Source organism: Chroicocephalus ridibundus, chromosome 4, assembly GCF_963924245.1.
Source record: "Chroicocephalus ridibundus chromosome 4, bChrRid1.1, whole genome shotgun sequence".
In the NCBI taxonomy this organism is placed as follows: Eukaryota; Metazoa; Chordata; class Aves; order Charadriiformes; family Laridae; genus Chroicocephalus; species Chroicocephalus ridibundus.
Genome location: NC_086287.1, coordinates 20,378,461 through 20,400,477, shown reverse-complemented (window position 1 = coordinate 20,400,477; position 22,017 = coordinate 20,378,461). Strand labels below are relative to the sequence as shown.

General features: G+C 41.7%; 1 protein-coding gene across 7 annotated transcripts in view; it reads left to right on the top strand.

The window, feature by feature from the left end:
* The window catches only part of TSPAN4 (tetraspanin 4), a 471,022-nt gene that overhangs the window by 111,763 nt on the left and 337,242 nt on the right, over positions 1-22,017 (top strand). For 2 of the 7 annotated variants that reach the window (XM_063331346.1, XM_063331345.1), the window contains exon 3: positions 7,169-7,244. The exons of the other annotated variants lie outside the window; for them this stretch is intronic. The gene's annotated coding sequence lies outside the window, so the exon portion shown is untranslated. The remainder of the gene's footprint in view (positions 1-7,168; positions 7,245-22,017) is intronic. 7 annotated transcript variants of the gene reach the window in all.

The window sequence follows — 22,017 nt, the reverse complement described above, 5'->3', positions numbered from 1 at the left end:
TTCTAGCTGAAATGTAGTTGGGGCGGGGGGCTGTGATAACCATTTCGGATGATACAATACATGTTTGAAGGGTGGGAAGAGGAAGTGATAAGACCCTTCTGTGAAACTTCAGGAAGACTGTAAGCACAATGATTTTAGTGCCATGACATGGAATTTATCCAAGATACCTGCATGGCGAACTATGTAATACATTCGTTATTGTTTGTAGACTTTTCTTTAAAGATTTCTAAATGGCTGAATTCCAAGACTTCTGTTGTCCTTAAAGAGTTCAGTCTGGCAGTCAGAAAGTGTGTGGTGATGATTCATCAGGTGTAGTGAGCACGAATGCAATTTTGACAGATGCAATTAAGCTGTGTGTCTTAGCAACATTTTTCTTAGCCATAGGTCAATGTACTCTCCATTTATTCAGGGCTTTCTCTTAAGTGATAAATGGTGCAAGACAGCTGTTTTAGAAATAGGACTCATTTCAGTGTCAGAGGTGAGAAAACACTTTTTGTTGTGTGTAATGGAAAAGCCAACACCAGGGTCTCCACAGAGGGAGCTTTAGAAAGCACTGCAGCTTTATACTATGTGGGAGAATTTTTGCCTGTGAAAGCAAGAGGTAGAGAGCACTCCTGTTTCTACTACAGACTCTGGGTATTGCAGCTGCCGAGCACCCTGCTAGCATTCACGCAAATGCAGGGGTCTGGCTGATCCACACCACCTGTGGGCACAGAGCCAACATCATATAGTTCCTAACCTCTCTGCTCTGGGACCATATCTACCTTTTATTCTAGCAATTGACCTGCTTTTGCAGTTGGCAGCTCCCAGCCCTGCCTTTTCTCCAGTTGTCCTCCTGTTGCCGTACCTGTTTGCTGGTTGCTTGGTGAGCCACTGCTCTTACACCAGAGTATCTTGGGGTTGAAGTTGGTAGCCCTGAAAGTCCCAGGCCATTTTGGAAATGTGCAGCTTTTTAATTTTTTATTTATTTATTTATTTTTAATAGCCCTTTGGATACCAGACTTCCTCAGCATTTCTCAAGTCTGGTTGCCTTACCTGCTTTGCACCTTGAACTGGAAAAAAGTTGGATTAGCCCAGTTCAGGGGCTGAGGTCTGCTTGAAACACTGGACTGGCAATGTATAAAAAGCTATACACTAGATTCTCTTGTGAACTGTGGTAGCAGTTCCCAGACCTATATGGAACCTTTTCTCTGGAGGGAAAAAAATATTCATCCTTCTTCCCTTAGTCCTTGATCTCTGGTAATAGAGGATAAAATAAAAGTTATTCTTATAGCATGTGATTCCTTTATCAGGAGTTTATTTCCTGACAAGCGATAGGAAGGAGAAGATTCTTCTTGCTTACTCTGTATGCATGCTGCCTACTGAGAGCTGTATAAAGCGGATGACTTCATGTCCCACAATGGCTTTCAAGCAGTCTGCTGTGCTCTTTTGTAACAGTCCTGCAGATGAGTATAGGTATGCTGAAGATGGCAAGGAGCAGAGGAATACATGTCCTCTCTGAGCCTCTGTGTCTCAATAGACATGTTCAGGGATTAGCAATTGATGGATTGTCTCTAGTAATTATATTTGCAGCCATCTAAAGGCACAAAACATGATTTCGTGTTGACAATTGGAGTTATTTAAAATAACTGTGTTTAAAACACCAAGCCTGTGGGAACTGTGTTGATTAAGAGGGAAAAACGCCAGATGTTTCAGGTATAGTAGATGTCAAGAAGGGATTAATTAATAGTTTGTATAAATATGTATTTTCTATGACTAAAGCTCATATACTGAGAAAAAGTGATTAGTTCCATGTACTAAGGGTTAGTGAGGAAAGTTGTTGAAAAGGTGATTAACGAGTTTTCACCACACTAAATTTATTAATCATAAAAACACAGTGATAAGCACAGTGAATTCCAGCTTTCAAGGTCTCATGTTAGATTGTTCCCACAATGCCTTTCCTTGTCTCTTCAGTTATTTAATCTAAGAATATATATGTATTTATATATAAAAAAATAAAATCGAGCAGCCTCATAGATGTGGATTTGTTAGGATAACAAAAAACAGTGCGAAAGGACTCAACACCCATGTTTGTGTATGTTTAAGGGATGTTTACTTTGGACTGGCTGTAGCTGTAGCTTTGCTGACTGCCAACACGTTGTGCTATTTCGTGCTGTCTCCTGAGGTTACTTGTCAATCTGTGTGGCTATAACCCATGTCTGAATGGGAGCAGGGACTGCGTAGGTGTGGTGTTTTCAGACAGGCAGCTTGTGATAACACTGCCGTGTTTCTCTGTGGGCATTTATACAATGCGTATCTGGACAAAGCGACAGCTGCTGGGATGCTCGTTACTAGCTGCAGTCCTAATTACTCTACATACAGCTGATGGAAACAGTCATCTCTGAGACAGACCAATTGCAATGTAACACAAACCCTTAAATTTAGTTGATTAACTTTACTGTTTGGTTGGTTGGTTTTTTATTTAAATTTTTCTTCTCGAATGTGAAGCATTCTTATTTTGCAGTTGCCAGCTTTGTTTATTTTGTTAAATGTGGCATTTCCCCTTGGAGCTTTCATGGGCTGCTCAACTCTAGGAAACTGAACACTCCGTCTTCTGAGCCTTGGATGCTACTCTTCAGTATGAAGTGTCTTTGTAGTGTTGTCTGTGTGAGTTCAGCTGTACCATCAGTTAAAAAAAAAATCATCTTTAAATTATGGATTTGAGGAATTTCTCTGTAATTACCTTTATGCAAAGGGATGTGGAAATAGCCATGTGGAGGGTGGAAGGCCAGTTTCTTTCAGCATTTGGAATTTTTTTAAGGATTCTGCTTCCTACTGACTCAGGGTAAAACTTGAGTTGAAAGACTCCACAAAGGAAAGCTCTGTAGCCTCACATGTATGTATAGGGAGATATTTGACTTGCAGTATGTATTTTTCTGTTTCACATTCAAACCCAAAATATTTAATTTAGATTCTGACATGTGAAGTGTAAATGTAATATGCAGAAAAAAAGTGTGGAATTTAAAATAAAGGAAAGTAATTTAAAAATGAAAAATGAGCAAAAACCTCTTCCTTATGTAAAAGTTGTGGGGTGGAATGACTAGTATCCTGTATTTTTTTTTTTTTAAATATTCTCAACATTGGTTTGCTTTTATTAAACACTAAGATTTCAGCAGAAATGCTTGTTCTGATGAGTTGCGGATCTTTTGAAATGCTGCGTTTTTCTGTTGTTGCTGTTGCTACTGTGATGCACAGAGGCAGAATTTAGATTAGATTTCCACAGAGCTAACTGGAATCCTTACAATGAAGAGCATCCCAATAAGGGTTAGTGTATTTCAACACATAGAGAAACTAATCCTGACCCTGTTGCTGTCATTGACAAAACCGCAGTGAACTTTGCCCAGATGAGGATTTTGTTTGAATCATTCAAGGTTTTGCTTTCTTTTCTAAGTTGGAGCCCTTTGTTTTTGAGGCGCTTTAAGAAGTGATTTTGTTTGGGTTGGTTTAGGCTTGGCTTTAAAGAACAGTTTCTCACTTTATCTCACAGTTTCTCCCATATCTTTTTTTCTCTTTCCCATTCTATTGGGCTTTGTTCCTTCACTATGGAGTCCAAATGCAGTATGTGTAAGTTGGGAGGAGGCAGAAATGATATCTGGTTTAGAAATAAATGAAAATGAACCACCTACTCAAGTGCCCCAGTTCCATTCACTTCCTCAGCAGCATGGCAGAGTTAAGAGTCTGAAGCCTCTTCAAAGAGGCCCTCCTCTACAATGGCAGTTTTCAGCCCTGCTAGCCTATACTTACAAAAAAAAAAAAAAAAAATCTCTGGATATTATTTCTGTATAGTCAAGTACTCTGGAGCTTTCCGGGAGGAGTCCCTTTCACGCAAGATTAACCATTTCAATGCCTTTAGTGCCTAAATGCTAGAAAAAAAATAAAACTAAGTCTATTGTTTCTTATAATTCATGTTGGTTTTACACTTAAGTCATTTTAGCCCTGTGGTACCAGCTGACTCTCTCTGGAAGAGAGGAGGCTGGTGTAGCCTCTGTATCCCAGAGTTCATTTTTTCACATGGATTTTGACAGTAAAGGGGAGCTCTATTTTATGTTTGAGTTCTTTTTCCTTTTCCAGAGTGTTCATTGTGTTCGAGGAAAGGACAGAATTAACGCACAATTTTATTAAGGCTGAACCACGAGTTCTGCATCCAAAACTGTGGCACAAATCTAAGCTGACACTGGCTGAAGTAGTGCAGGATTTGGAGGTCACATTATGGTGTCGGTGTGGCTGTGTCTTTACTGATGTGGCTTAATGTGCCCTGCAAAAAGGTGGTAGTTTCCAAAGACTGTCTAGGTGTACATCGCAGGTCTGTGGACAAGGGTCTTGGCTGGGTGAGCGTGCCTGTGCTCCTCTCCTGCCTGGCACAGGTGTCTCTTCAGTAACTTGTGGAAATTTCTCTGGCTGCAGTCATATATGCTGAAGAGGATTCATGACCCTTGTAATTTTTTGCAGCTGTTTCTTTTCTAAGTGTATGTATTCTGTGTTGGCAACAATGTTACACTGTATCATAAATACATACACCGGGCAGTTGTTGCCTGTTACACAGTCATGCAGAATTATGATTTTTTTTGAGTAAATACTCATGATTCCTAATCTCTAACTCTGCACTGTGAAGAGTCTGCTTATAATAAATGACTTCATTGTGTTTCTTGAAACTTGTTCAGGTAACTTCTGTTAGAAGTGTATTGCTAAATAGCATTCAGCAAGTTACATGCAGTTGCTGGCTCTTATTACTAGAGGCACAGTTCTCTAGGAACAGTTACAAGATGCCTGATTATAGCAACTACTTCCATATTGCCCGTGCTTGCTCACTGCAAATGCCAGTTTCCTCTTGAAAAGTGCCTTAGCATTTCATAGCACTCATACACGGTCTTCATGGGAGTATAGGCAAGGCTGTCTCAATGCAGTGCTTATAATTAACCCTAAGATGTTTGGGCAGCCACCTGGATTGTACAAATGCACTGCAAACTGTAATTATGCATGTACGTAGTTGTGAGAACGGGGTGATTCTACTGCCACTTTGACTTAAAGGTGTTATCATGCTTGTCATGACATGGCTTTATGGCCTCATTCCTGCTCAGGATCTCATTGCACTGTGCTCCCTACCAACACTGTGAGTGATGTTGAAGAATTTAGCTTCTAGATGGGCAAGACAGAAAGGAAATATCACTATACTCCTTTGAGAAATAGGACTCTCTAAATGGTTGACTTGGGTCAGGTCTATGGGCGAGTGGCAGCTGGACCCAGCTCTAAGTCTTTGGCCAAGGGCTGAGGGTCGAGGCTGCCCATCCTTGCACAATGTTCTTGGCTGTTCTGATACAGAATTTCCTCAATGTGTTGTTTCAGTGGTTATTTGCTTTTTCATCTTGTTACATAGGTTCAAAAAGTACTCAGCCAGATGGGCTGTTTGATTCGCTGGATGTTTCACTCTTTTATGTTAAGTCAATATATGTCAATTTTTCATCTGTATAGCAGAGCTAAAACGTCGCTATTTAATATTGTGCTGTGAGGATAAATTAAGAGGGTCATTTCTTTTTTGCTGTGTCAGGAAGAGAGTTAATGTGCTTTAAAGATGAAAATAAATATTTCAGATCTGATCTTTCTTTCCTCCCTCTCTCCCAGTATTACATGTATATTTTGTATCTGAGTATTTTGCTCAGACTTGCCTTTTATGATTTAAGTAACACACATTTTAAATGCATTATTCCTTTTGGATTGCACAGGGTAACACTTGCTTATTCCAGCTTTTTTTGACCTTGTTTCATAAGTGTAAGAAGTGACGTTGCTCTTTGGAAGCAGCTTGTTCATACCACATCTTAATTATCAGGAGAGTCTGTTAAGCATGATGTTGGGTGACTTGAGATCAGGAGTCAGGCTGTAGGTCCCAAAGGGAGAAAATATAATCTTGTGGTTAAGATCAAAGGCTGCAGATCTTGCATTCAGTCCCTCTCTTTGCGCATCCTTCAGTGTCCCAAAGTCATTAAGTGAGGGAGCTTAAATTTTCCTGTCTAGCCTAGGTGTTGTAAGAATAAATTAATTGGTATAGATGAGTCACTCGAGTGCTTTGGGACTATGGGTTATTTAAAAACCTAAATTTATCACTGAGGCCACACTTTTCTAAAGGCCTCAGCTTGGCTTTTAAGCTCATGCCAGTAGTTGTCTTACCACTGTCATTTAGGATTTGTATCACAGTTGTGCCTAGAAGCCCACATGGACATCAATAATGTATTACAAAGGTTTATTATCAAGGAGTCCTTGCCCTAAAGAACTTGCAGTCAAGTCAGAGGCAATAAATGTATATGAAGAAGACAAGAGAACGGGGAAAACATGGCAAAAGAGTACGCTATATATAGATATAGATACCCAACAACTCACAGGTTGCTGTTTGTGGTTACTTTTTGCCTTTCTACCTGATGACATCTCTGATGCCAGGAGGAGGCCATGAGGATTTTTAACAGGTATTCATATGCACAGACACTGCCAGGGGAGAAAAGAGGACAAACCCGGTTCCTGAAGAGCTTTGCAGCTGAATGATATGGTCTGATTTGTGTATAGTGGAGCTGAGAGATCAGTGTGTGATAGAGGGTAAGTGTGGTGATAAGCCAGGAAGGACCCAGGAAGTGTTAAAACAAGTAGCTGAGAACAAGTGAGAGTGTCATAGGAGTTATTATGATTGTAGCTTTAAGATGGGGAGGAATCTCTACAGCAGCATTTTAAACAAATGTTAAGTAGCACAAGACTGCATTAGTCAGGAGAGGAGAGGAAGAGGTTTCAGTAGCAAATTTCTTAGCAAGATCGTCGCCAGATTAGCGTATACACTGCAAGGTGTATTTCCGCCCTAAATTGAATTATTTTAGCTGTCAGTGGATGCTTGATAATATAGTGATCTGTGCTTGGGAGATTCGCTCTTTATATTAGTGTTGTATTGCATTCAGTGTTGAGGCTAGACAGAGCTACTCATTTTTACCTCATGGTCCCATATGAACTCACTTAACTTAGTCATGAGTGGGCAATTAAATAAGAAGAGAGACCTTGTCAGCTCCAGGCATTAATATAAATTTTGGTGCTTGTAATACATTTACATGGCTCCCCCGGGTCTATCTGGACTTATAATCATCTCTGTCATTCACAGATCATCTGGGATATTGGCTGATCACTTTCGCTTTGTAGTTCTCCGAATCAGAATTTGGCCCAGGAGATAACCAGCCGTAAGTTTTTTCTGACAGGCACTCAGTAAGCATAGACATTTTCCCACCTTGGTGTGCACAGGTATTGCCTCAAGCAACACTAAACACAGTTCTGGGGAAGCAGGGGCTTGTGCTTAGCAGGCAGCAGATTTTATGCTCATATTTCGCTTGTTCAGATGCATTTTACCTTTAAATGGCTTAGAGTTATCAGTTTGCAATGGCTGATACAAGGCCTTCATGAACAGATCTGGCGATCGTTTTATTTAGAAAGAGCATGTGTCTGCATCATAGGGCCCTGAATAAACGAATGAGCGGTCAATACGTTTGTTTCTCACAGGGATTTCAGTAAGAGGCTCTTCCTAATTTCTTTACCTTAATCACCTGGAGATGCGTTAGGGATATTGTGGTCCTAAAGCAGGCATGATCCACTAGTTAAAATGGCTCATGTTATGCGTAAGCCTTTGCTGATCATCTTGTGGAAGGTTTATGAGCTGAATGGAGCTTGGAGTTTGATTTACTCTGGAGAAGCATCTTACAGAAGGAAAGACAAGATGCAGACATGCTGGAACAGAATAGCAAAGAGATGCTGTTTGTGTTCTGTTTTTCTGGACAACCAGCAGTTTTTTGTGTTCAAGTTGGTGAACTACTGCCTAAACACCACCGGAATGTTTATACAAAATTACACAGAAGCAGTGAAGGGTGTATGGCTGGAGTCTGGTATGTGTAGGTTGGGTTTTGGTTTGCTTTTTTTTTTATTTGTTTGTTTCTTTGTTTTGTTTTGTTTTTGTTTTCCTGGAACCTTAGAAAATGCTTTTCTGATCTCAAAGTTACGTAGAACTCTTCCATTCATTTCTGTTTCAGCACTCTCATATTACTACAAATAAATAAATAAATGCTGGACCATAATTTTATAAGTAGTCTGCAGTGGGAGGTGGAGACTTGAGCCTGCATTCTTCCAAGTAGATGCACATTTTACTGGCTTTTATCAGGAAGATTGCCGTACTGCTGCAGACACTTAAAGCAAATGTCACTTCTGGGACTTCTTCACTTCCTCCCTTCCCTCCATAGAAAGCAGCAAGGTAGTGTCCATCAGAACAGCTGATGATGTTGCCAGGTACTTGCATTTCTTGTGTAGATGTGTTGCAAAATCCAAAATAAGCTTAAGAGATAATATGAGCAGAATCAAATACTGTCAGAGGCTCATGTCTCTGTAGCTATATAAAGGGCGTTCAGATTGTCAGTATTTATTTTGATAGCAAGAGACATGGATGCTCTGATAAAGCTTTGTTAAGGTGACTCTATTATACAAAATGACTGGCATGTGTTTACTTGCTTCAGCTGATGAATGTTGGTGCAGAGGCAGAAGCTGACCAACCCTGTATTTTCATTGATCTTCTGTTTTCAGATGTGTTTTGAGAACCAACTCGTGGCAGTTACAGACCAGTTGATCAGCTGAGGCAGTATGGGACTGGATGGATGATGGTGGATATGTTTTTCAAATGTATCTTTCAGCACTATGTGGCCAGGTGTTTTCTTTGAGTGGCTGGCACAGCTGTTCTGTATCACTGGGCTCAATTTTGTTTTCCTGCGCATGTGAACCATTCACAGTGAAGATGAAGAGTTGCATGTTTATATCTGCGAAAGCAGAATTTAGTTCAGTCTCGTGCTAAAGCTGAATGGCAACAGTTGGTGAGAGAGTCAAATGGCCTCAGTTGTTTTCTATGTTATTACCTAAACCACTGTGGGCTTGCTATGCTCCTTGCCATCTTTCCCTCACCACCTTTCCCTTCTGTTCATTCCAGGTGGGTGCTAATACAAGCGCTGCACAATCTGTTAGAGCTTTGGGGTAACTCAGAGAGAGAGAAACTGCAATGTTAATTCAAGACACAGCATCAAAAGCTGGAAACATTCCCAATTGATGAAAGATTTAAGTGTGTGCGTGTTTGTGTGTATATGTATGTAGCCTAACAAAAGATATTTGTTGGTTGTTTTTTTTATTCAATTTGGACGGTGAACACAAAACATCTTCTGTTTCTGCTACTGCAGAGACAATATTTACTGCTGAAACTTTTATGGTGACAGTCCCTCAGTAGCATATGTTTCAGGGTATTGCTGTGCTGCTGACTACGGCCTTTCAAGTCTTTGTGGTAACAACCACAGTAATATTTATCCCTTCCTTTACTTAGGTCTGTTGTGCTTGAGGTCAACTACAACCTTGTCAGAAGGTCAGAAATACTCTGCCTTTCTTGTACTGTTACGTGGTGCTAATCATCTGCCGTTAGTATATGGATACAAATTAATTAAGCCTTTTCTCTTTTCTTGCCTGTATTTTATTTTGTCGTTTCCTAAAGGAAGGTTTATGCTGAACTGTCAGGCTCAGAGCTGCTTTTCAAGCACTGTTTTGTTACTGAGCAACTCTGAATCCCAGAGAAGGAGTTTGCAGACCACATGCCACAGCAGGAGTTGAGAGGAGGGAAGGCCTGCTGACCCAGAGCTCCTCACTCCATTTCTGGACATGAGGTTGTAGCCAGCTGGCTTTCTTTGGAGACGAATGTTTCAATACTTACACTGCAGGTGTGAGTCTGCATGAGAGACTGATCTTCAAGACTGTACTTCTGTATTTGTTTTATCATGCTGTTGCTTGGCCCAGGCTCCCCAGGACTCATCCTTATTTTCCTCAGCTAAGCCTCAATACGATCCATACTCATGGGTCTGGTTTCCTCTCATGAGCATTCCCATTAATGGCCATAGAGGATCTTGACATTAAGGAAGCACACGAAAGTGTGAAGGGCAGGGACTTGCTGTGTGCTGAAGCTCCAGTGTTAATGTGCTGCACCTTTTTGTAAGGGATGATCTCAAATGAAGGTGCTATCATGCTGATCTTGGGTAAATGGGATTTTTGTGCCCATAAGTGAGTTGTCCCCTATTTCAACAGAGATGCAAATAAGTGATGTAAGATATAGCTAAAATCTGCAGGGGATATTTAATGTGATTAATTAATGTGTAATTTAATTTTAAGAGTTAAAGATAGCTTGCTGCCTTCATATTCCTTCTAAAGACGTACAGCAAAAGAGGCTTGGTTACCTCTTGTCCTCTGAGTGTTGGGCTTTGAATATTCATCCAGCCAATCTTTCTGATTGACTGACACAATCCCAGGTGGCTGCATTTACACTAACACCAATTCCTGCAGCGGGTTTCCTAAAGGCTGATGCTGCCTGCCTTTATCCGCAGCTAAGTAGCCGCTTGTCTTCTGGTGGAGATGGAGGCCCACATGAGTGACTTCACATCAGCAGAAGTATAAGACACAAATTCTGTCATTTCTTCATCTTTATAGAACTGAGAGCTCTTTGCCAGCAGGTTGGTTTCACGCGAGTTTGTTGACAGCAGAGAAGCAATAACATTCAGGAAGCATTCACCCTGGTCAGGCGGTAGATATTCACTGGAGTGCAGGATTTATGCATGTGCCTGTTTTCCCAAGAGCAACCTCTTTTGCCTGTCTTTCTAGATTATTCTTGTTCCAAGCCTGTCTCTTCCCAGTGTGGCGCTACAGCCAGTGTCAGGCCCCTTCCCTTTAGTTCTGTTTCAGTCCCTGTGCCCTTGATCACTTCACAACTTTTGTGTTCCTTCAAACTACAGTTTGTCTCCTGGCCCCATCAAATACAGTATTTTCTTATCAGTTTCCCTGCCTGCCTTTGCCCAGACAGTTGCAATTTCCTGCGCCCCCATTTATTCTTAAATCTTAGTTTGCTTTTCCCCCAGTCCTCGCTGCCCTGTAGAAGCTTTTAAAAATGCTTGTGTCTTCATTCATCTGCCTGTCTCTCTCCATATCTGGTGTTTGACTTCTTTCCCTGGTTGACATGCTGTCTTACTGACAGCAGTGAGAGCTCTGAGTACCCCCATACGCTTCTCTCGCCTTTGCAGTGTCGAGACCCTGGTATGGCTCAACCTGGAGCTGCGGTTGCAGAGCATCCTCCCCAGTTCCCCAGCCTGGTGTGAGCTCACTGCAGCTGGACTTTTCATAGGTGTGAGATATCCTAAAGCCTAATGAACATTTGCAGCGCCTCTGCAGACTGCATCATGGGGTTGCAGGTGCGAAGCTGCAGTGTAGCAGCTGGATTATTCCAGAGTGTGTAAATCAGTCATATTTGCGTGGTTTCTGGCTGCACACTGTTCCTTTTAAAAAGAAAAAAAAACCCTGAAATACTACATGTACTTAAGATGTGCTGCTGCCTTCTGAGGTAATGCAGCACCCTAGTCTGTACGTTAGCATATTGTCTTGTTAACACTGAAGTTCTTTCTCTCTCCCTGCCATTTGAAGACAGAGGGCCTGAGATAGTGTAAATTGGTGCTTAAAATCATTTTTCCTCCTTTGTTAAATAAGATGATGACATGATAGCAATTCTTTGAACAAGTAGGAAGATAATGTTAGCCTGAGTAGTGAAATCAGCTGATATTAGCGCAGTGGACAGAGCTTTGAGAGCTATCCTAAAAGAAGCAAAAAGGTCAGAAACCAACAGCAGGCTATTCCCAAGAAAAAGACAGGGAATTTTCCTCATCTGTGACAACAAAGAGGAGGGTCCTGTGCCACCTCCTTAGCCCATGCAAAGAAAGATGAAAGTCTAGAGCAATTCCAGGTTGAGATTTGCTAATGGCTGATGGGGAGTGACAGGTCAGATATCTAAGTTGCTGGTGGTGTCTGTGGACACGTGTAAGTTAAGGATCTTTCTAGCACACTTTGTTCTGAAGTGAGATGTAAATGATTGTGGAGAAATTTGTAATTGAAGGACAGCTGCAACCAACCTGCATCCTGTCCTGCAGTCAGGAGTGCTATTGCCATGGAAGTCCCCCAGAACAGCATCATCAAGCCTTGACAGGCATCTCGGGGATTAGAGGGCCTTCTCAGACAAAGTCAGTTTCTTGTTATTATAATCAAAAGTACTTTCCCCACTGTTTCCTTGTCTGAGTGAATCAACAGTGACCCTTGGTGGTTAGAAGGACTCAGTGCCTGCTGGTCTGTCATGCATAGTGTTCCTCAGTAAGTTTGCAAATGACACCAAACTAGGTGGGAGTGTTGATCTGCTTGAGGGTAGGAAGGCTCTACACAGGGACCTGGACAGGCTGGATTGATGGGCCAAGGCCAGCTGTATGAGGTTTAATAAGGCCAAGTGCCAGGTCCTGCATTTCGGTCACGACAACCCCAAACAACGCTACAGGCTTGGGGAAGAGTGGCTGGAAAGCTGCCCAGCAGAAAAGGACATGGGGGTGCTGGTGGACGGCCAGCTTAACGTGAGCCAGCAGTGTGCCCAGGTGGCCAAGGCAGCCCACAGCATTCTGGCTTGTGTCAGGAATAGTGTGGCCAGCAGGAGTAGGGAAGTGATCGTGCCTCTGTGCTCGGCACTGGTGAGGCCTCACCTCGAGTACTGTGTTCAGTTCTGGGCCCCTCTGTACAGGAGGGACACTGAGGTGCTGGAGCATGTCCAGAGGAGAGCTACCAGGCTGGTGAGGGGTCTGGAGACCAAGTCGTACGAGGAGAGGCTGAGGGAGCTGGGCATGTTTAGCTTGGAGAAGAGGAGGCTGAGGGGAGACCTCATTGCCCTCTACAACTACCTGAAGGGATGTTGTAGAAAGGTGGGTGTTGGCCTCTTCTCCCAGGTGAATAAAGACAGGACCAGAGGAAATGGTCTGAAGTTGCGGCAGGGGAGGTTTCGATTAGATATTAGGAAGAATTACTGTACTGAAAGAGTGGTCAGGCACTGGGACAGCCTGCCCAGGGAGGTGGTTGAGTCACCATCCCTAGAGGTGTTTAAGAAACGTCTAGATGTGTCACTTCAGGGCATGCTCTAGTGGCAGAGATTGTAGGGGTTGGTTTTGGTTTTTTTTTTTTTGTTTTTTGTGTGTGTATGGTTGGACTTGATGATCTCAGAGGTCCTTTCCAACCATGAAGATTCTATGATTCTATGATTTATTCAACCTGTATATCTCCTGAATAATGCATTAGGCACCTATTTCATAACTGGTCAAACTGATGTTTAAAGACAAAAACCTCCTCTAGTCGATCCAGTTTGCATGGAATCTTAGTTTTTAAATGGAAGATTTTGGCAAGACACTTAAATCTTACTCTTGGACATTTGGGTCATTACTTTGAAATTAATTCCCCCACTGCTAATCTGACTGTAGATCCATAGCATTGTCCTGTTCAAAGAAAAGCACAGCCACTGAGCCCCCATCCCTCGCTCCTTCCTCCCTCCATTGGGTATTGGTAAAGAAAAAACATACAAAGAGTTTTGGAAAGAGATGTTCTTTAAAGCCCATTTGAATTCATGAAGAGACCAGCTCGGTAAAATTTAGCATCAGGCCACAACCTGTCATTGTCTGTGATTTTCTTTATAGACATCTGTCTGCCGCAGCAGACTTCCCCGTGTCACCATGTCTGGGTGTAACTATAAGGCGAAGATGGGTATAACTGATGACGATGATGATGCTATGTTTTTACAGTTCAGCAATCATTTCTATTTGTTCTTGAACCTGAGCTGTGCTTCAAAACAGAATTTAAGTGGAGTCACCACCTGTTCATTTTTCAGCCAGACAATCTGCTTTTTAAATCTTTTAATAAAAAAACACAGCCCTCTTCAGCAGAAGTCAGTTTGTTTCCCTGGCTGGCATCTGATTCCTGGCTCATTTTCTGGCCAAGTGGCATCTCTTCCTTCTTCTCCTCCTCTTCTTTATGCCTTTACTTCTGGCTGCTCAATGTAACACTTAGCACATGATGTGGCATCACTGGAAGCTGTGTTTAAACTATTTGAATCCAACCATAGTGGAGTGAGAGCGGATATATGGACTCATGAGAAAAGTGGATGCATAGGGAGAAGGCATTTCTATGAAATTTTCCACTCATTCCTGCTCTTCAAAAATAAGTTGTTAATTAATGTATATAAGACATTTGTATGTTGCTAGAGATGATGTATATGTAAAAGGCACAGACGTAGTGAATGTAAGTAATGGTGATTTCTGTGGCCACGTTTCTGGTGCTCAATTTCAGACCCTTAAATGGAGCTACAAAGGACACTTGAAGTTCCTTGGTGGTGTTCTAGGACAAGCATTTGCTTTTCCTGCTGTTATTTGAGTACACAGTTTTAGTATATGATCTCTCCCATGTACCTCTGTTTACATTGTCGAGGAGCTTGACAGAAATCTCTTCAGACCTTTCCAACCCTCACCTTCAGCAGTGCTTTGGGTGTGCACACACACGTGTCAACTGTATATTGATATAAAAACTGTGGAGAGGTTTGAATAAAAATCTGCGTTTTCCCCTGACTTTTTCGAATGCTACTGCTAGATGATTTTGGATGTAATACAACTTAGGCAACTATGCAGCTGGCCTGCATGTATCCACTCTTGCTAAACTGCATGTAAAAGAGGGCTGTGAGGCAGGTGAACAGTTAAAAAAACACCACCTGTCTTTCAGACCAGCAGTCATGGGAGTACTTTGGGAAAGCTCCCAAAGAGGCTTGAAGAACAAGGGCCTCATCACTTTATAGTTTGATGCTAGTTTTCATTATTTCTTTTGATGCAGTTTTTTGTATTTCAGTCTAAACTCTGCTAGAGCTGGCTGCAGCAGTTGGATCATGGGAGAAAATTAGGAGTTCGGGGACTTTGCTGTCCGAGATGTATATTACAAGCTGCTGTTTGTTTTGTTCCATAAAATACATGCTTATTTGCTGTGGCTCCAATGCAACACGTATCTACAGGGACCTGTGAGGGTGTCCTGTGTTCTGTTTTCAACTGTGGTTTCCAACTGGGTAATTTGGAATTTATAATTTTTTTGGATTTATTTTTTACATGAATTATGCTGTTGTATGGTAGATAGCCACGTAACTTTCAAATTTATTGCATCTTAGAAATAGCACTTAAACCACAACTAAAATTAAATACAGAACGGGTATGGGAGGAGTGCTTTCACTGGAAATTCAACAGGGTGAAATTTAAAAACCCTGCAGTGATGTAAAAATAATTGTCCAGGTGCACTCTTTAGGCTTTTAGTGGTGTGAAGTGCTTTTATAGGACAGTGCATATGTTAATTATAGAATGAATCCTTCATATTTATGTAATGCCTGTTGTCTAAGGCTGTAAAAACACTTAACAAAAGGTGATTGAGTCTCTTGCTCTAATTTTACAGAGATGTCTTGCCCTAGATCACAGAGCGTGTCAACTGGGGTGGCTTTTTCCTTGGGGACATGTGGTCCGTCCCCACCACAATTTATAACCCTAGGTAAAATCTCTCTGGGCCTTATCTCCCTGCTGTGCTCAGGAGAGATGGCACATACCAGCACCACTCCTGGTATCCCAGCATGCAGGAACAGGAATCACAGACTGCACCTGTGCAGTAGTTCTCAGTGGCGATCCCTACCAGCTAAAAAGCATTAAAACTCCCTCATCTCCAGCAGTACCCTGCACTGTGTTGACATTAGTGAAAAAGCTTAAAATTGCTTTTGGAGAATAATCTCAAGAATTTGTGAACCATAAACCTAGTCAGTTTGGGAGCTCAGGTCAAATGTGAGCTGGTGGTGTGACATCTGTCAAATGGGATGTTTCACTTTCAGCGATTTGTGTGCTTGAAATTACCTCGTGAATCTTAGCTTTCAAAGAAATAGGTAAGTTATGAGACACACTGTAGCCTTACAAGTCCTCTTACTGGGAGGAGAACTCATCATTTGGCCTCACATGGGCAAGTTGATGTGTGGGCTTTCATAAAATTGATGGGGTGCCCTTGTAAGCCTGTTGTCCCTGAGGGAGTTCCTGCAGTTTCTCACCATCTTCAAACAGACAGTGACTGGAAGAAATGTCGATTAAACTGAAGCCCCTCCAGGGCAACACTTTTGTTTATTATGAAGCACTGATGTATGAAGTAACAGTGCTATAATAATCTGTAAATGAACCACGAACTAGGAGAACATCCACGAGCATTTTATAATGAGACACGTTCTCTAAAGTTGCAGTTGGCCAGAATAAATCAATAACCCATGGAGTACACTTTTATTTTAGTGTGAAATGTGCAAAAGGCAGTTTTAAGTGGCTCTGCTTTTGAGAGCACACGCTTTAAAACTTCCTGACTCTAGCCATTTTCAATACCTTAAGTTGTGCACTAAGTAAGTAGTAATAAATTTCCTGAAAATGCAGTAGGCCTTTCATCTTTATCTGCTGTGACTTATTCAAAGGAGGAAAATAATTACGGCTCCGTGTTTCAAAGAGCATTGTTCAGTGTACCGATGTTTAATGACTCTTTGGTTAAATACGATTCCCAACTCATCACTTTTGAGCCATTTCTTGTTTGTCTAAGGTGCTTAAGAAGGAAAAAAGAGAAGAACAAGAAAAAGTAGAGGTAGCTCTAAAGAGTAAGTTTATGTTTCAGCACAAAGATTGGACAGTAGAGGAATTACTAGTTTTGTTGCTTCAGACATTTGCAAAGAAGTTGTCGTATCATCAAGACTATAGAAGCAAAGAATCTCCTGATCGCTTTTGTGGATAGTGTTGACTTACAAGTTTTCTGTCTTCTGCAGGATGAGTGTCCTCTTGCAAGCCTTCACACTTTTCTACTTATTGTGATCTTCAGCTGCTCCTTTCCCCCATCCTGTTCCTTCACACCACAAATTGTTTCCCGTAGCTGCCTTGGACTCTGATTGATCTATCCCTTTCCCCATCTCACTTTAATACGGTCCCTTCATTTTGTATCTCTTTATTGCAAGCCAGCTTTGCCTAGGTCTAGTGAATCCTTTCCTTCTGGTTGAAAGTGCATAATAGGCTCAGAGTACCCCACCCCAAATTAACTCCTCCTCCAATGCATTACGATTCCTTCTTGGACCAGTAGCCTTGCCCTCTGCTAACACCTCTCTGTTCATGGGGAAGCTCCTTTCCTACAACCCCCTTTTCAGCAGAGAACTTCACCACGGTCCCCTGATAGTAGCAAAGCAAGAGAGGATGATGTATATAGCATGTCTGCATGGTGCTTTCCTTGGACTAGTGTACTGTGGTCCTATGTAAGCCTGCATACCCTTGGCAGCCACAACTGAATTCACTGCTTAAAGCTTTTCTGCTACGGAATATGCTGTACTTTGGGTGTCTGGGATGTTAGTAGTGTCGTATGCATTAGGCTTCCATCAGTTAAGGCAGGCTGTTCCCCTTCATGTTATTTGTACCAGGTCAGATGGACTTGTCTGCATCCGTGTTATATCCTGCTGTGGTCTCTTTTTTGTGTCAGGCAAAGGAAGCTCCTTTTTTCCTCAGAGCTGTGCCAAAGGCTGTTTCAACTTACCCTGTGCTGACAGGGCACCTGGTGCATGAAAGGCAGTCCTGGAGTGGTGTTGAGTAACTGCACTGGTCTAATGTCTCCTAAGCTTGGAACAGGCTTTGTGCTGGACTGATGTATTTGCATTTAAGAGTAGAAAACCGAGAGGCTGCAGCAGGCTTTAATTGTATCCCTGGTATTGCTGCATACCAGGATGTTAAGTGTTTCCAGTTCTAACGAACACTCTTTCATTAAAATGTTGCTTCACTGTTTTTAGTGAAACTGGAAGGAGCCCTTTTAATTTGCCTATCTAGGATCTGCCTTTAACCGATTGTGGCTCTCCCTTCATTGCTGAGGTTTGCAGTCCTTTTGTGTTTAAAGGTATATTATGTTTATGATAGAGGTGGTGACAAGTTGCGTCTCGTCTAAACAAGTGAATTCTCCATATGGCATAGATTTGTTACTGCTGGATCCTCACTGGGAGAATGTAAGTCAGAGCAAGGTTGCTGATGACAAATAAATCAATTGATGACAGAGGAATTTATGGCCCATCACAGAAAACAGAATGGGAGCTGTGATTTATATATTTATTTGCTTTAATAAATATGAAAAAATAAAGTGTGGCATTATTCATAGTTGCCCTGGCAGTGAGTGATGATGGTGCAATCTGTACATGTCTGCCCAGTAGATGAGTCTTTCCTGGGAAGAAACTTGTGGACAATGGACAGCATTTTAAACATACAGGTGGTTTTTAAAAGCGTGTGTGTATGTGGGGATGGTGTTTGTATGACAATATACCTTGACTATAAGTATAAGCACATATGAGTAGGAGGCAGGTCACTTGTTTCCCTCTCAGACTTTTTAAGTAATCCTACTTTTTTTGTTACTTGGCCAATGGTGTAGGCCAGTGTGTTGTTCCCAGTCCCTGATAGTTCTGTCATTTCAATGACACAAAATCTTATCACTGATGCAGCATACGTGGACATTTGAAGATTGACCAGAAAGCAGAAGAGGTGGAAATTTTTTTTCCCAACTTGCCATAAAAAAAGTTAAGTTGCTGTGATGTCTAGAACATCAGATGATAAACATGCCAGCTCATGGACACAGAGTATGTCTGTACTGGAGGGACTAGTTTGATCAAGGGTTGTGAGCAGGCTGGCGTCCTTTTGGGGCTGGTGTGTGCACTCTCTGATGTCTTGCCATTGTGGAAGATTCTGGGGCAAAGCATTCCTTTCTGGCGAGAATGGCAGAATCACTTTCCATATCCTTGTTTTCTGTTCTGGTACATTGGCAGCGTACCTGACTGTTATAGAGCAAGGGTTTTGGGGCAGTAAGGAATAGGAGAGGGGGCTACCTTCTTCTAGAAGCCTGTCAACACCAAACATATAGTCTGCTGCCTAGCTTTGCATTTTTTCACTGATGCTGAATTACAAATGCAGAAATATCTGTGATGTTGTACCATACCAAGAATGAAATATATGAATTCACAACTCCAGTTGTATGCTATGCTTGGTTTAGGTTCTCATACCCAAGATTCTTGGTAAAAATATACAGTATATTTAACCTGTCTTTTCCTAAATCTGAGAGAATTTGGTATTTTTTGTGTTCATGTCCACATAACCTGAGATGGAAGAGACTGTTGGGAAAGTTGTAAGATGTAGAAAGTGGAGATCACAGAAAAATCATGTGCTAGGATTCGCTCTACAGTGTTACACAAATCTAGGACTTATTTCTGCTATGGTTAACTGGAATAAAGCAGTTTAGCTTCACTGATACCAGCTGTAGTAGCAGTCAGTAATGATCTGATCTTTTATTTGGGAGAAGGGGAAGATGAAAAAGAACAACCGTCATTGAAAGGAAAAGGGGATGCTTTTGTTCAAAGGGAATGATCTCAAAGCATAGAAAACATCTCAGTTGATGTGTTCACATATTTTTTGGGTTGTCTTTAATAGCTGTTTTCAGGTAACAATCACAGCAAATTCCCTCTGAGCTGCTTCTGCAGTTTCTTGAGAGCTGCCCATCACAGATATTTCTTCATGGAGTGTCTTTAGCAGAGACATTGAACAGGGTAACGCAAGTTGAGACTTTGCAATCCTCCAGATGCTAATGCTCTGCTAGTGTGGTTCAACAGCAGGACTGATGTATTACCTTGCCTTGCTCTCACTCGAGATGCGTAATGACTTAAATGCCTTTATTAAAGTGCAAACAAAAGGTGAGGACTGGTACTTGGAGAGCTAATCAGGCCATGGGACCAATACCTTTAGGTTGTGACAGACTCTCAGCACTCACTACTACAGCAGCCAGAGCTTTATCACACATGAGAGACCAGCACATCTGGACCCTCCCTATGTATTTTTCCTGTGATGCCTTCTGACGTTATTTGTCTTTATACCCAGCACTGTTTGCTGCTGTGCTGCCTTCTGGGCTTAGAGAGAGAAAACACGTGCTGCCCCTCTGCCATGAAACGGAACATTTAACAGGGATGTTTCTAGTGCTAGTGTATAGTTTTGTCATCATCAGTGCAAGTGAAGTTGATTTGCAACCATTTTGAAGGCTCAGGGCTTGTATGACAGATTCAACATGTGGCTTTATTATAAAAATAGCGAGAACATATCCACCTGTTCCTTCTGTGTCCAGATTTGGGCTGACTATATATCCTCTTTCATGGAGCACTTACTTCCTGGGGAATGGTTTCTGTTATTGCTACTGCTAATAAGATAACTGCTAATTAGGGATCAGTCCCATCTCTTTCTGACAAGTGCCCTGTGTGTACTGTGTAGGGAAAAGTATGGATATGAGATTGGAGTTTTGAAGGGCCAACTCTGAGGTACCCCTAAAGAGCTCATAATCTCAGTTTTGGGGCGTAGCAAATGGCTGAAATGCCAACAAGGTCTCTTAGGCACTAAAAATCAACACAAATCTTCTTTGTATGTTTTGTTTTGTGAAATCTAATCTTACACACACTAGAGCACACGTTACACTTGACTTGTTTGAGATGTCCCTAGACAACTCCAGTAAGGACAGCAATGGGTGAACTTGTGGATAGGCAAGCTTGGGCTCCTGTTTTACATACCGTACTTTATGGGTGGATGCTCTCCTGCCTGCTGTACCAAAGCTTTAAAACAGTGGAGTGGGCTTGCCTGGCTTCTACCTTCTGTATTAATTGAAAAGAGGCAGCTTCTGAATTGTATTACCTTTTGCAATAACGTTTGTAAAGTACTTAAATGACACATTTACAATCACTCTCTTCTTTAAATTTAAATCTTCCCCATTCAGGTAGTCACAGCTCAAAAGTCCTGCTCAAGGCAAAAGCATGTCATAAAAACCTAATGCAAGATAAATGGGCCCTCATGGCTGCTGAGCGATGAGGACTGGATCTATTTGAATAGTTCACACAGACTGCATTTTTCATTGCCTTTAGGCACCTCTTATGGATCTTCCATTCTCTTTTTTATGTTGTGCCTTCTCATGGTTATTATAGTCCAAAAAAAGTTAACTAACACTCATCTAAGGTGCAGAAACTACTGTAGATAAGGTTTTGTTGAGTTTCCCTACCAGCTTTGACCAGGGTTATCATACACCTACCTATGTGGTTTAGTAGCTGGTTTTGCCATTGACAACGGTTAGGCTAACCTAGCTCCTCAGTGTAGGGGATACTAGCAATATAAAAATAGTTGTTGCAAGTGTACCTCTCTTTATAGTGAGAGTAATCTTGGACACAATTAATGCCGGTAAGCTGACATAGCTACTCAAATCTGCTGGGATGAGAAAGTGAAGGAAGTTAGTGTTTGGAGGAGCCAGCTAATCAGTGCTTTCCAAGCAGTGGAGAGCTCTGCGTATACTTAATCTCTTTCTCCCCTCTAAATCTTATTTCATGCCAATATTATGGGGGAAGGATTTTTGGAATTTAACATGAGTGGCTCCTTTATGGTTCTGTAAGAACGCTGAAGTTTCTAATTGCCAATCACCAGTGAAAAAAGTGCCCAGTATTTTTAGATACTAATAATTGTGCTTTCCCCAGACTCCTGTGTTCATAAAATAATCCGTTACAAAAACTGATGTGGTACCCTTAGTGGATATTTTTCACGTACTTTTGTTTTATATATATGTGTCTTTTCACACTCTTAGTGCACACGCGGGTGCTTTTGCTGAAGGAGGCAGCTGTCTTTGAACTATTTGAAATAACTGAACAGATGCATGACTCTGCCACACATCAGCTCAGTGCAAGGCATCCCTCCCGAGCAGCATAAATCAGGTGACTTCAGGAGCAAATACAAAGTGCTAGACTTCTAATTTCCTCATTTATCTTTGCCACATTGTACCCCCCTGGGAGGGATAATATTTTGATGGGTGAATAAAGTACAATTAAGTTTAACATTATCATCAATCATCATGACAAAGGAGGACAAGTAGTCTTTGTACTTGGTCTTGCCCCTTGTTTAGTCATCAAACCCTTTGCAAAATGAGTGTAAAGCACTACTTTATTAAGGCTGTGGTTCTGTGGTACAGGGT